Below are 16,174 nucleotides of genomic sequence, written 5' to 3' on the forward strand. Positions count from 1 at the left end.
ATATTGATGTCGACCGGAACGCGCCTTACTCGGTCGTTTTCGACCAAATTGGGTTCAAACCGGCACCCATATTAAAACGGTCCACTTTTTGAACTCTAAAACTATTGCATTTAATGCTTTGAAGTCCGTGAAATTAAATGATGAGTGAAATGATTATTTGATATTCTTGTTACCTAAGTGAATTTAGAGTTTTGACTGTGCGTTGACCGAGTCAACTTTTTTTATTACATGACGTGTCTGTTTGAAAATTGATGCAGGGTGAATTTAATTATTATTCGAATGTTTGGATTTATTGCCAAGGCGAGATAACTTACGAGTTTGAATTGGTGATGATGAAATCACAAATCGAAAACTTAAATAATTCCCTTTTCTTGAGAAATATTTATTGGACTCAATTTCGTATTAGACTTGATAAATTAAATAAATAATAAAAGTCCATCTCGTAAAAATTAAACTATGAGCTACACAATTTAAATAAAATATAATTGATTGTGAGCCCAAATTAATTAATGTAAATCCGTTTTGGTATAAGTCCAATGGAAATTCCTTGTATCTTGAGCCCAAATTCCATCATTTTTTTAATTCAGCTGCAGAAAAATAAATCTTCAAATCTGCTCAAACCTTTTCCACGCTCATCTTCTTCCATCTGAAATTCATTCCAAATTTAAACCAGTCTATCAGTTGTTAATTCTTCAATCAATATGACAATTATTTACCCCATTTAAGACACCACAAATCACGGTTTTTCTCCAACCCTAATCTACACCTACCGCCACTTCTCCATAATTCTACTGTAATCAGTTTTGTCCTTTTTATTTTTAATATTTAAATATTCTTTTGATATTTGGTTTAAAAGTGGAATGGGAGGGTACTGTACATGTATATGTTTGACTTTTTCTTTTGCATTACTACTTTTAATCCCATTCTTTTTAGTTTTTTTTTTTTGGCAAAATAATTGAGTGGGTTGTTTATAATTTGAGTTGGGCCGATGTGTTTTAAGCCCCTGGGCTGATTTAAAATGATTGATTGGGGAATAGAATGGAGCTGATTAAATCATCGTGGTTCGATTCATCTCTTCGAAAAATTGTTGGGGACGTGCGCGGCCGGCCGGCGTCGCCGCGACGCCTTGGGCGCCCCAAAATTAATCAAAATAATTAGTAAGATTCTAGTTGGGAAAATTCGTAACCCGATTGATAAAAATAATCGAAGCCTAGGATGCATGCATCTTCTTTATTTATTTACTTGATTCCTTGTGTTGATCTATGCATTATTTTAAATTCTAAAGATGATATTTCGCAAGTGAATCGTGATCGCAAGGAAAAGAATATAATTTCGGATTAAGCACTCGAGGTGGGCTTTATTTTCCTAAACTCTTTTATGTTTTGAAATCATGATTATGGTGTTATAAGGGCGGTTTAAATATTATGTCATGCCTGTGATTGTTTTTATGATGTTATGCGTCTGATGCCTAGTTTGTGAGTTCGCTCCAATAGGCTATAGGACTATATAAACGAATTCGGTTCTGAATAGGGCCGCAAACCCTATCAGGCTAGTGTGCACAGTTGGGATCGGAATTCATTCTTGCCAGTCGGCCAGTCTCGTGAGCGAATAGTGAGGCCACACTTTCGTCGCACTATGGAAATGTTGTGATTTATGGATTGTTGAGAAAATGAGGAGATTGTTTTTTGACTGCCGAGTCTATGAAATTATTTTGGTGATACTCGATGATATTCTTTTCTTAATAAAAAAACTCGAGTTCACATGAACTCAAACCTGAAACATGAGATATACACAACATGAATTGGTCAACGACACGATTATATTCATGTTGACACATCACGATAACATTACTAATCTATCGAAATAGCAAATTTATTCATCACAGAAACCAAGTAAAAGTTTCTGATAACAGAGGTAACATACATTAGAAACAGAGAATTTGAAGATGCAAAAACACACTCATGCCTCAAACAAAAGGCTTATTCGATCACACAAAAACACACCGGAAAAAAAAAAGTGAAGTCGACAAATCCCAATCATCAACTGACTACTTACGGCGGCGAATGATCTTAATACCACCAATGGTGACCGCGTCGCCGCTGATCTGCGGAACAATGGTGATAACAACAGCATCATCATCGGCAATGTTGATGTTCTCATACACTTCCCTCAAATTCAACCGAAGGTTGTTCACACTCTCCTTCCCCTTAACCCTGTGCGGCAGCTGCGTAAACGACCCGACATACTCCGCCCTGTCAAGCTCATCAGGCTTGTCGTCTTCATCGTTGATGAACACGTCAAACTTGATGAGCTTGGAGTTATTCGTGACGATATTCTCTAGCACCAGCGCCTCGTCCCCCTTTCCTTTAGCCGGCTTCGGCACCAGAACTTTAACTGTTTTCACTAGCTTGAGAGGGAACACTTTTTCCGCGGTCGGGAGCCCTTTCGCGAGCTCCTTGAGGTTGGCCGGGACGTTCTTCTGAGGCGGCCTCGAGTTGATCCATGGCGTGTCGCTGTATTCGTACTCGTATCCGAGCTTCCGGTGATCCAAGCAGTCTGATGTCTTGACCCGGACGAGGTTCTTCTTCTCGTCGTAGAACATGAAGGACGAGTTGTTGAAGTCGTCGTCGTCGATTTTTTTCGAGTAGCTCGCCGGGATTTTATCCCACAGCGTCCACATTCTGTCGACGTTTGCGTGATGGCTGTAGAACATCGGGTCCCGCCCGGCCGAGTAGAAGTTTCCCATATCCTCTTTGAACTCGTTTCTCGGGTCTCCAACCCAAGCGTGGATCCCAGTGTGGGATCCACGCTCGGAAGTCCCTCCCAGGGCGAAGGCATGGGGATTGTCACCGGCTCGGTACTCTGTCCCCATGAAGTCAATGGCGGTTTCGACATCGCTGACCATTTCCTTGTACATGAGGGACAAGTTGTTGGAGATGAGCTGGACCGGGTCGGTTATGCCGCTGTTCAGGCCCAGGTCGACCACAGCCGGGCGGCGGTGGGCCTGGTTCCTGTCCTCGTCGTAGAGAGACGAGGATGGGTCGTCGAAGGCCGGGGGCATGGTCATGCCCCTGGGGTTGTCCCAGTTCCAGTAAGGCAAGGCGAAGGTGGGATCTCCAATGAGTTCACCCAAGATCCTTTCATAGAAATATAAGTACCATCTATGGAAAGGGAAGAAAGTCCATGAGTTGTGGACTTGTAGGTCGACCCCGGGGTACCCGACCTGGTCGTAGGGGCCGTTGCAGTAAGCGCAGTGGATGTTCGCTTGCTGCGTGAATCCCCTGGGGTCGTCCGGGTCGGTCACGTCTAGTTCCCGCATCTTCGACATTGCTAGCTTGTATTTAACTAGGTTTGCAGGGCTCAGGCGGTGGGCAGACTGCCTCCGCCTGAGCTTTGTGAAGACAGGGAGCTTGTAGTCTCCCTGCTTGTCCGTGAAGGGCGGGCAGCAGTTGACGTCGAGCTTCACGACCTCCTCCTGCTTGTCCACAGTGCGGGTGGTGGTGGCACCTGTGGGGTCGCAGGTGCTCAGGTCAGGAGGCAGGATCGGGAGGGCCTCGGCCTTGCGGCCGAGGCTGCTGCCCGCACCATACATGCCTCCCAGGCCTAGGAGTATGTTGCGGCGGTCAATGCCGCCGCCTCCATCTCCGCTGCATGAGATTTGAGAGCGGTGGCGACGGCCTGGGAAGCGGGAGCTGGGGGGGTTTGGGGCGGAGGAGAACATGATGAAGGAAGATTGAAGGGAAGCCATGGTTTGGTGATTTCCTTAGGTGTGGAGGGATGTCTTTATATAGAGAGTAATGTAGTTTTCATGAATTTGTACTACGTATTATTGTTTGTATACTCCACTTATCAAGTAGTATGTCTAATTGCGAATATACTATTTGCATTGACCATTTTGTATGCAATTTGAAAGTTTGATTTTGCGGACTTTACAAAATGTCATGGCTCTAAAGTGATGAGACAGAAAGAGAGAGTGATTATGGGAGATTGAAGCCTAACAAAATCAGTGGTGAAATATGTACGTTGGATATGTGAAGCATTATTTAAAAATTTGTTTATAAAATTGGATTAGTTATTTTAATGGTGGACTAATGGAGGTCAACTGATTTAAAATATTACTCCTTCGTTCCCATAAAAATACATGCACTTTCTATTTTCGTCAGTTCGACAAGAATATGTGCATTCCATTTTTGAAAAATTATACTATCAATTTATAATGTAAGTCCACAATCTACTAACATTACTTTAACTACCATTCACATCATCTCTCTTAATTTACCATATCATTCTCTTCATGTCTCTTAATTTACCAATTTTGTCTTAATTCTCGTGTCATACTCATTGCTTATATTTTTTATGGCACGGAGGGAGTACTATATATCCTGATTATAATTAAACTACTATAAATTAAGCAATGGGGTGGGATTGTGTGGGTTGAAATGAAATGGACTACTCCCTCCGTCCCATAAATTTTGTCGCACTTTGATCGGACACGAGTTATAAGAAATGTAATTTAAAGTGAGTTGAAAAAATTAGTGAAATGTAGGTCTTACTTTTAATCAGTTTTTATAATAAAATGTAAGTGGTAATGAATTAGTGGAATATGAAGTTCATTACCAAAAGAGGTCAGAAGTGAAATGTGACAAATTTTATGGGTCGGACAGATATGGAAAACTTTTGGGACGGAGGAAGGAAGTAATAATCTAGATTTTATAGTATGAATACAATTATTTAAGCGTAGGCGGTCGGATTGGAGAAGAAAATGAGGTTATTTTGCTAATGTATTTCAATTTTTATTGATATAGATCATGATTTCACAAGTACGTATATAAATTTTCTTATTAAAATAATAATTTATCTATGTAATTTTTGTTACTTATTGCATAGTATCACAAGATTAAACGATAGTATTAGAGCATTTGCAGAGTGTGAGAGGAGTGGAGCCGCGACGCTTGGGCGTGGAGGGAAAGGAAGAAATGAGAAAAAGCATTTATTTATGTTATATTTTCATTAATGAATTCTTTTATTAACGAAAATTATATGGGTGGAATTTCCCATTAATGAATATTCCATGCATAAATATATTTAAATATGAATTTTTAAGTATTTCTAATTTTTAATACTTTTAATGAATAACTTCCGTGTTACATATTGTTTCGTATTTCAATTATAAAACTAAAATAATAAATAGTGAAAATTAATGTTCACCAATGAGGAGAGAGCATTCATTATAAGAATTGTGACTTGGAACAAAGAAAGAGAGGAATGATGACATGATAAATGTTTTGGCCCAGAGAGAGTCATCCCAAATGAATAATTTAGTACTCTCCCTTTCTTCGATATTAATAGAAACACTTCTTCTTTTGATATAAAGATTAAGAATAGTACATCAAGCAGACGGTGAATAAAGTAAGATTCCTTTCTTCTTTGTTAATAAAGATATTTATTTTCGGTATAGAAATTAAGAATAGTATATTAAATAGAGTGGTGAATAAAATAAGAGAGAATAAAGTAAGCGGAAATTATTTTTGCTCAAAATAGAAATAACTCTATTATCTTGAAACTTCTCAAAATAAAAAAATAATTCTATTAGAGCATCCACAATAGGGGTGGCGCGGCGGCTGCCCCGATCGCGGCTAAGCCGCGGCTGGCTACTGTGACGGAAGAGGGCGGACGCGTCCGCCCCGGAGGCGGACGAATTTTGTGGGGCAGAAGGACTTTCACCCCGAAAGCGGCGAGGACGAGCCGGAGGAGAGAGAAACGCGGCGGTCGCCGATTTGCTTTTTTTTTTTTTTTTTTTAAATTTTGAATTTTGAATTATTTTTTTTTGCTTATTTTAAAATATAAATTCTAATTGAAATAAAATATACAAAGAATAAAAATAAAGTGAAATGTGGCTAATAAAAGTGTCCACTATTGCTACGGAAACTTTTTTTTTTGGCCGTGGACAAATAAAAAGTGGCTATAGATAAAAAACGTAAAAGTGTCCGGCCAGAGTGTCCACTCTATTGTGGATGCTCTTAGCATGGAAAGAAGAGAGTAATTTTTGTTTATTGTTAAAGGCATCTCAAACCATAGTCCAAAACCCATCCCAAATTGTAATACTCCCTCCGTCTCAAGGTATTAGTCCAACTTTCCCTTTTGGGATGTCCCAATATATTAGACTCATTTGCTTTTTTAGCAAAAAGCATCTATCTTATTTTATTCTCCACTTAATTTTTTCTCTCTTCTCTCCCCTACATTTCCCTCTCTCATACTTTACTCTCTCCACTTTAACTATTTAAATATTAATTCCTTAAATCATGTGCCCAAAAGAAGTGAGTCTAATACTTCGGGACGGAGGGAGTACTTTTTTTTGCATTTATGAATAGTATCTTCCCAAAGATGGAGTAGTATTGTAGCAAAACGCAAATCTGCTCCTTTTTTTTTTTAAATTGCAATTACATCCTTCCTTTCATTTCTATTTGAAGATGATTACCTGTATATGGAGAAAAGGCCATCAGTTGCTTGAACAAATGGAGTTATAGAGATTGGGGAAGAAATAGCATCGAAGAAGACGATGGAAGTGGGCGCCTATTATTTAGTCTTAAAATTAAGTACTCTCTCTGTCCCAAGGAAGATGATATCTTCCTTCAATAGCACGAGATTTTATGCAGTTTTATTTTGTATATTAGATAGAGAGAGTAAAATAAGAGAAATAGAATAAAATAGAGATAAAGAATTTTATTTTTTAGTATTGGATCATCTTGGGTGGGATAAACTAAAAGGAAAATAAGTTATCATGGGATGGATAGAGTATTTGACTGCGCTTCAAATTAATTGGGTATTGGGCTAATTAATGTAAATATAAAATGGACATCTTTCAAATTTTAAATTGAGATGCATTTGATTGGTGTTGGTCAATCATACTTCAACACACGGATACCTTTACACTTTTAATTGAGCATATTTTACCTTTTTTTTTTAAAATGTAACATATTGACCTTTATTTATTTTTATTTTATTAAAAATTAATTTTGTAATGCATAAAATTTTTTTATATAATTTTTGATATTATATATAGTATGATATTTAATTTATACTGCAAATTATTGATAAAGTGTTGTGGGGTTAATGTATAATTTAAATAAATATGTAGGTAAGATTGAAAAAGTATAAAAAGTAAGTGAATATAGAATATTTTTTTAGGTTTGGTTTGGTGTAAATTGTTGGAGTATTTGATATAACATATACTAAAACATGGGTATGAGTTTAATGTTAATGGTTGGATTCTCAACGATGACGCAAAGCCCATCTTCGGGGTAGAATTCACTTCCAACCATACTGCATGACGCATCCCAAACTATCCTTTTTTCAGTTTTTTAACAGTAATGCACCAAAGATGCAGTAGTACCGTAGCTACTATATTTCACTTTTTGAAGTTTCAGAAAATTGCAATTGGATCCCTCATGCTTATGCATTTTCGAATGGAAGCAAAGACTTACCTGATTTATGAAGAGTTGTTGATGGTTGAAGAGCTCGCAAAGAAAATTTTGAGATGCAGACATAGAGAAAATAGAAAAAGAGAAGGGGAAGAAGATATCGGTGCTGCATTAAGAGGAAACTAAATTTAAATTTGTAGTAGAATATCGTTAATGGGTTGGGATAATTAAATATCATATACTATGTATCTGTTTTTAGATTTGAGATAGGCTAATTAATCATATATATGTATCATGCTATCATGTATAATATATTTAATATATTTATTATAAATATATTTAATATAAATAATTGTATTAATTTTTTTAATTATGGTTGGAAAATTATTGATAAAGTGTTGTGAGGATAATATGTAATTTAAATAAATACATAGATAAGATTGAAAAAGTAAAAAAGTTTGTAGAAGAATATGAAATATTATTTTCAGTTTTAATTTAATGTAAATGGTTGCTATAGAATTAATGATTGGTACGATTGCATTGAAAAATAAATTTGAGTTAGTTGGAGATGGCATTAAATATATGTAGGGATATTTTGAAGGGACAAGCCTTTAACTATTAAAAGGACAATAACCAATTGGCTACTTATGGATTAATCGTTTTCATTGTCATAACTCATAAGTACTATGTATGACATATTTTTAATAGTTTCAGTCATCACAAAAAAAAATGAGTTCTTTCATTTTTTTTGTTTGTTTTCTAAAAGTACGAAATTTTTAATTTTAAAAATTCTTTTATCAGTAACATGGGATTCATTCTCTATTAATAATATTTAAAAAACTTTTTCTTACTATCTTTTTTCTTATTTTTTTAATAATACATTAAAATTCGTGTTGAACTATATGTTTATACTTTTCAGGAGCGGAGTGAATATTAAAAACGTGTATGGTATGGAAAAAAGTTAAGATGCGAAAACATAATGGGGGGTAGGTGGGTCCAGGGATATCAATGGGGTGGGCCCAGTGGGTTTCGAGCAAACCTACTCGAGTTGCGAGTCAATCGGGTGCGAGCTAATTGGGTTGTAATTTTTTTCAGGTTATGAAAGTTCAACCCTAGCCCTAAAAACTCGGGTTTCGGGCTAGCCCGGCAGGTTAATCGGGTTGCTACCTATAGAATTAACATGTGAGCAATTCAATAAATAATGATGAAAATTAGTTATGTTTATAATTTTTTTTTAAATAATTTTGTTACTTGGAGGGTTTGAACAAGTTATATTTATAAAATGTAAAACATTTAATTATGGTAAATTTGAGATATATGCTTAAACCCAAACTTAAACATGATCAAATACTAATATTTGAGATTTGGGCAAAATAAAACATAAACATTAAGAAATTTAAAAGCATATTTTAGAAGTTTAAATATATTTCCTAGTAAATTTCAAGTTTCTAATTTATTTATCTATAGTATTATATTAATGAAAATGTAGTATATAATCTGTATATATAATATAAAATTGAAAGTGATTTTTTTAGTTATCTAAATTATAAAGTATTGAATTATGAGGCAAAATAATAGAAATTTAATCGATTTTTCGGGCCAGCTCATAGGATTTCGGGTCTGGCCCTAACGAGTTGCGGGTTAATCGAGCGCAGTCTAATCGTGCTGTAATTTTATCCGGCTAGAAATTTTTAACCCTAGCCCTATAAATTTGGGGTACTATTCGGGCCAACCATGGGTTGCAGGCTGTATTGACATCCCTAGGTGAGTCATATTTTCCTCAATAGAAGGGTTGCTACATTATCTACTAGTGTGTGTCATATCCATTGTGTGAGTCATACTCTCTCCGTCCCTTAAATTTTGTCTTATTTTTCCATTTTTATCTGTTCTATTAAATTTGTCACATTTCACTTTTTGTCATGTTTAATAGTGGATCACATATTCCATTAACTCATTCTAACTCAAATTTTATTATAAAACTAATATACAAAAGTAGGACCCACTCTCCACTAACTTTTTCAACTCACATTCCATTACATTTCTTAAAACTCTTGAGTGAGAATGAACATTTCTTAAACTCTTGAGTGAGAATGAACGGAAATATAATGGAAAGTGAATTGAAAAAGTTAGTGGAGAGTGAGTCCTACTTTTGTATATTAGTTTTATAATAAAATTTGAGTTAGAATGAGTTAATGGAATATGTGATCCATTACCAAAAGTTGTAAAAAGTGTAATGTGATAAATTTTGTGGAAAAAACAGAAATAGAAAAATATGACAAACTTTTTGGGACTAAGGGAAAAAGTAATAATTAAGATTTTATAGTATAAACACCAATTGTAAGTGGTCGGAAAAGAAAAAATGAGGTTATTTTGCGCTTCTCTTGTCATAGCATCGAAAAAATCATACTATTAACGGTAATTTGGGCATCCCTTCGTAAAACTTCTGGCTCCGCCACTCCCGTGAATGCTCTTATAATTTAGTAATTTTTGTTTGATGTAGGTATTTACTGTAGGGACAAATTCATGTAGCAATGCCATGTGCTACTTATGGATTAATCGTTTTCATTGTTATAAGTACTACGTCTGATTTTTTTTAATATGATAAACGTGGTTACGACATTTATGGTATGAATTTAAGGGGGTAGGTGAGTCATATTTTTCTCAATATATAGAAGGATAGCTACATTATCCACTAGTGTGAGTCATATCCATTTCAGTGCATCCATATATATATATATATAATTAGGGAATTTTGAAAGATATTAACACAAATGTCGTTATAGATAATTTAATAAAGTTATAAATTGAAAAGTTCTTCTATTGTTTTTATGATAATTGAAGGGTGTGGAAGAGGACAAGTTTTAGAAAACTAATGCTAATACACATCTTTATATATTTGTGATGAATGTAATAAGCTTAGACGGATGGAGTATTTTTCTCTTTAAACTTAATAAATAAAATAATATCTCATAATATTTAGTATAATCATCTAAATGCTATTATGGGACAAGGAGAGTAGTATTCCATGGGTTAAAACTAATTCCCTAATTTAAATACCTCAACACAAACTAGTCGTGTCGTATTCTTTTTAGTCTGTCTCAAGATAATTAAATCATTTCTTTGTGTGACAAAAAATTTTCTCTCATTCATACTTTACTCTCCCTTTCTATCTTATCTCCCTCCACCCAAAATAAGCAAAACATTTCTTTTGGACACGAGATTTAAAGAATTGATATTTAATGAGTTACAGTGGAGAGAGTAAAGTATGAGAGGAGAAAAAGTAGAGAAGTAAAGAGAGAATAAAGGAAGTAGAGAATAAAGAAACACAAATGATTTTTGCTAAAAAGAGAAATAGCTCACTTATAGTGAGACATCCCAAAAAGTAATATGACTCACTTATCTTAGAATGGAGAAAGTACTTTATTCGCTCTCCTACTTTATTCTCTCAAATCTAACCTTTAACACAATAATTCTTGTATCCAAAAGAAACATCTCAACTACCTTAAAGCATCTCAAGGGAAATGATGAATGAATAGGTAAAAAGGAAATAACTGCCATATTTACCTCTTCTTCATAAAATTTCATGTTCCAATGAAAGGGGTATATGAGGAGGTATTATACATTTTTTCATTATGAGAAGATATATTTACCTCTTTTTTATACAAAGGGTAAAAAGTTACTCTAGTTATTTTTGTTTGCATTTTTGGTTTACCTTCTTTCCTTGGAGTCTTACTTTTTGAAAAGGTATAATTACATTTTTAAGAATGTAAATGAGAAATATACATTCTCAATTTATCTTTTTCCCTTAGAGATCTCTCAAGACAAAGAGAGTGTAATATTTCAATCATACTACCTCTATCTTTTTTTAAAAATAGAAATATTTGAAATGACACGAGTTTTAATGTACAATTATAAAGAGAAAAATGATTGAAGTATTGTTAGTGAAGAATGAGTCAAACCTTATTAGAATTTTTTTTAAGTAATTTTCTTTTTTAATATTAAGAGGTACTCTCGTCGTCCCGTAAAAATATGAACATTTGGGATGGTACGAAAACTAATGCATAATTAGCAAAGTAAGAGAGATTGACAATGTAGTTAAATAGTGTTAGTGCATAGTGAGACTCATATTATTATAGTGTGATGATGGGTGCTAGTGGTATATATTCTAAATTAATTAATGTATATGGATAATGAGTTGGGAATAACTTTCCACAAATAGAAATAAACTATTTTTGTGTGATAAATAGAAAAGAAAAATGTCTTCATTTTTAAAGGATGGAAAAAATATACTAAAATAAAAATAATTTTTATTTATAAACAATTATAAATGTACCCAATACCTATTGCCCACAGAAGGATAGAATCCTCATTGGGCCTCCATTGTTGTTTGATATTATTATTTTCTTATATAAGCTTGGGGTTTTATAATTCATTCTTAAGACTGAAGTGGGCCGAAGTTCCAAGAAAATTGGGCCTTCATAATAAATAGACTAATATCCAAAAATGACCTCATCGGGGTATTGTTATGGATTTCAATTTTCGGTATTTGTAGATGTTGTTGTTAAGATATTTATACTCATTTTTTTTGCTATGAATTGCTTTTGTGTTTCTATCAGTCTAAAGAAATTTCTAAGGTGGCATTCGGTTGCCATGAATAATATTATGAGACTATTCATTTACAATTAAGTTGTAGAATTATTTTAGTTGGAGGGGGAGGCTATGACTAATTATCATAAGACTATTCATCTAGGATTAAGTTGTAGTGTTCAATCTTATGAACCAAACATGATACATATTTAATCATGAGATTTAATTTTGGCAACCGAACATCTCCTAAGAAGATAACGATGTAACCAGTGGCGGAACCAGCATAGGCCAAGCCCCCGCTGGAGCGGGGGCTTGCTGGTTCCTGATCATTATTACCACCGGAAATTGTAAGGGCGCCGCCCAGTTGCAGAATCCGTTAGATTGCTTAAGGAAGAAGATGAACTTACAGACTTAGGTTTTGCTATTGGGCTGGAATGTATAATAAAATCAATTGGGCCTTTGGTATTAGAAGCTATTAGTACTCTTATTTAATTCCTGACCAAATATCCCTCACTATAGATAAATCGATAGTCATTAGTTTTATAACTCTAAGTCATTTATTTAATTCTTTTTTCCTCCTATTATCAATTTTATTTCATGTACGCTTGGTGCATGAATTTAGTTCCTCTATCTATTATTTGTATTACACAGTAATAGATGGTGTTCTCTTTATTTTGATCAGTTTACTTTATTTTTTACTTCCTTCGTCCCGCTTTAACAGTTTCATTGACTTTTTTGTCATCTTTTTGTAAAAATAATAAAAAATAGTTAAAGTGGAGTAATGGTAAAGTAAGAGACACAATAATGTAGATAAGACTCTTCTCTATATTATTCTCTCTCTTAATTTACCATTTCACATTTTTAACTATTTTTTATCATTTTTACAAAAAGAAGACAAAAAAGTCAATAAGACTGCTAAAGCGGGACGAAGGGAGTAATTTTTTTAATATCAATTGCTAATGAGAGTATGAGTTTAGGGGATATGGTTTCATATCAGAAAATGGGGAGAAATATTTATAAAATAAATTTATCTTTATAATTTTATGGTGAAAATTTATATCAAAAAATTTGTTATCAAATTGTCTTAGAATTTTGGTGTATAGTTTTACTTGAGAAAATGTTAATCTATTTAACTTTTGTAAAAGTTTATAGGTATTATTAAATATTAAATTATTTTAATATTATTATTTTTTATATTTCAGCACCGGCTTTTTTCTATTTCTGGTTCCGCCACTGGATGTAACTACTATGTTTTGTAATCCCTCCGTCCCACTAAAGATGACTCACTTTTCTTTTTGGTTTGTCAAATCCAAGATGATCTATTTCTATAAATAGAAACCAATTTATCTCTACTTTATTTATTCTCTCTTACCTTACTCTCTATATAATACACAAAATAAAACTGCATAAAACTCCGTGCCACACAAGGAAGGGGTCATCTTCCTTGGGACGGAGAGAGTACATTTTTTAAGATAGGGATGCATACATTTTGAGATACTCTCTAGATATGATTTGTGGGTCGGGCTGTAATCAAGTTGATCTGATAACAATTACACTAGCTAATGTATAACCCGAATACAACTTTTTAGGGAAAAAAATCTTTAACCTGAACACGAATTCAGCCTGCTACACTCAAACCAGAAACATGCGATATACTTGGTCAACGACACGATTATATTCATGTTGACACATCACGAAATAGCATATTTATTCATAACAGAAACTAAGTAAAAGTTTCTGAAAACAGAGGTTACATAATAATACACTCTGCATTAGATACAGAGGATTTAAAGATGCATAAACACAGTGATCCCTCAAACCAAAGGCTTATTCTCACACAAAAACACACCGAAAAAAACAGAGCAAATTCGACAAATCTCAACCAACAACAGACTACTTACGCGGCCGGCGGCGAATGATCTTAATACCACCAATGGTGACCGCGTCGCCGCTGATCAGCGGAACAATGGTGATAACAACAGCATCATCGTCAGCAATGTTGATGTTCTCGTACACTTCCCTCAAATTCAACCGAAGGTTGTTCACACTCTCCTTCCCCTTAACCCTGTGCGGCAGCTGCGTAAACGACCCGACATACTCCGCCCTGTCAAGCTCATCAGGCTTGTCGTCTTCATCGTTGATGAACACGTCAAACTTGATGAGCTTGCTGTTATCCGTAACGATATTCTCCAGCACCAGCGCCTCGTCCGCCTTGCCTTTAGCCGGCTTCGGCACCAGAAACTTGACTGTTTTCACTAGCTTGAGAGGGAAGACTTTGTCCGCGGTCGGAATGCCCTTCGCGAGCTCCTTGAGGTTGGCCGGGACGGCCCTCTGAGGCGGCCTCGAGTTGATCCATGGCGTGTCGCTGTATTCGTACTCGTACCCGAGCTTCCTGTGATCCAAGCAGTCTGATACCTTGACCCGGACGAGGTTCTTCTTCTCGTCGTAGAACATGAAGGACGAGTTCTTGAAGTCGTCGTCGTCGATCTTTTTCGAGTAGCTCGCCGGGATTTTGTCCCAGATCGTCCACATTCTGTCGACGTTTGCATGATGGCTGTAGAACATCGGGTCCCGCCCGGCCGAGTAGAAGTTTCCCATATCCTCTTTGAGGTCGTTTCTTGGGTCTCCAACCCAAGCGTGGATCCCAGTGTGAGAGCCACGCTCGGAAGTCCCTCCCAGGGCGAAGGCATGGGGATCGTCGCCTGCTCGGTACTCGGTCCCCAAAAAGTCAACGGCAGTTTCGACGTCGCTGACCATTTCCTTGTACATGAGTGCCAAGTTGTTGGATATGAGCTGGACGGGGTCGGTTATGCCGCTGTTCAGGGCCAGGTCCACCACGGCTGGGCGGCGGTGGTCCTGGTTCCTATCCTCGTCATATAGAGGCGAGGACGGGTCGTCGAACGCCAGGGGCATGCTCATGCCCCTGGGGTTGTCCCAGTTCCAGTAAGGCAAGGCAAAGGTGGGATCTCCAATGAGTTCACCTAAAATTCTTTCATAGAAATATAAGTACCATCTATGGAAAGGGAAGAAAGTCCATGAGTTGTGGACTTGTAGGTCGATCCCGGGGAAGCCGACCTGGTCGTAGGGGCCGTTGCAATAAGCGCAGTGGATGTTCGCTTGCTGCGTGAAGCCCCTGGGGTCATCCGGGTCGGTCACGTCGAGCTCCCGCATTTTCGCCATCGCTTTCTTGTATTTAGCAAGGTTTGCAGGGCTCAGGCGGTGGGCAGACTGCCTCCGCCTGAGCTTTGTGAAGACAGGGAGCTTGTAGTCTCCCTGCTTGTCCGTGAAGGGCGGGCAGCAGTTGACGTCGAGCTTCACGACCTCCTGCTTGTCGCCCACGCGGCGGGTGGTGGTGGCACCTGTGGGGTCACAGGTGCTCAGGTCGGGAGGCAGGATCGGGGCAGCCTCGGCCTGGCGGCCGAGGCTGCTGCCCGCGCCATACAGGCCTCCCAGGCCTAGGAGTATGTTGCGGCGGTCTATGCCGCCGCCTCCATCGCCGCTACATGAGATTTGAGAGCTGTGGCTCCGGCCCGGGAGGCGGGAGCTGCGGGGTTTCGGGGCGGAGGAGAGCAATGTGAAGGAGGATTGAAGGGAAGCCATGGTTTGGTGATTTACATAGGTATGGAGGCATGTCTTTATAAATGCAGTGTTCATGAAATTGTACTATTATTGTTTTCACACCACTCCACTTGTCACATAAGTCTAATTGTGAATGTATTTCTCATAATTTCGATTAACCTTTTCTGACAGGTTGTTTTTTCCGGTGACCTTTTGTGTGCAAATTGCAAGTTTGATTTTGAGAACTTTACAACATGTCATGGCTCTAAAGAGATGAGAGATAGATAGAGTGTGATTATTCGGAGATTAAGGGCTAACAAATTCACTTGTGACTTGTGAGTAATATATATCTGAAGCATTGAATAAAAATTTGATTCAAAGATTGGATTAGTTAATTTAATGGTGGACTAAATGAGGTCAATTGATTTTGAATATTATTTATCTTCATTATAATATAAATTAAACAATGGGGTAGGATGGTGTGGGCTGAAATGATATGAAATATGAGTATGATCTATCTTGATTTTAATATATAAACACCATTATTTAATTGTAGGTGGTCGGATTGGAAAGTAAATTAAAACAATATTATGAAATCTTGATTATTA

At 36.5% G+C, this 16,174-nt stretch overlaps 2 pseudogenes; both read right to left on the minus strand.

The window, feature by feature from the left end:
* Window positions 1–1,856: 1,856 nt before the first annotated feature.
* On the minus strand, window positions 1,857–3,763 carry LOC125200810 (polyphenol oxidase I, chloroplastic pseudogene; annotated as a pseudogene).
* Window positions 3,764–13,691: 9,928 nt separating this feature from the next.
* On the minus strand, window positions 13,692–15,754 carry LOC125200809 (polyphenol oxidase I, chloroplastic pseudogene; annotated as a pseudogene).
* Between the last annotated feature and the right edge of the window lie 420 nt (window positions 15,755–16,174).

This window comes from Salvia hispanica, chromosome 2, assembly GCF_029641045.1.
Source record: "Salvia hispanica isolate PSC_SH4W2 chromosome 2, Shi_PSC_v1, whole genome shotgun sequence".
In the NCBI taxonomy this organism is placed as follows: domain Eukaryota; kingdom Viridiplantae; phylum Streptophyta; class Magnoliopsida; order Lamiales; family Lamiaceae; genus Salvia; species Salvia hispanica.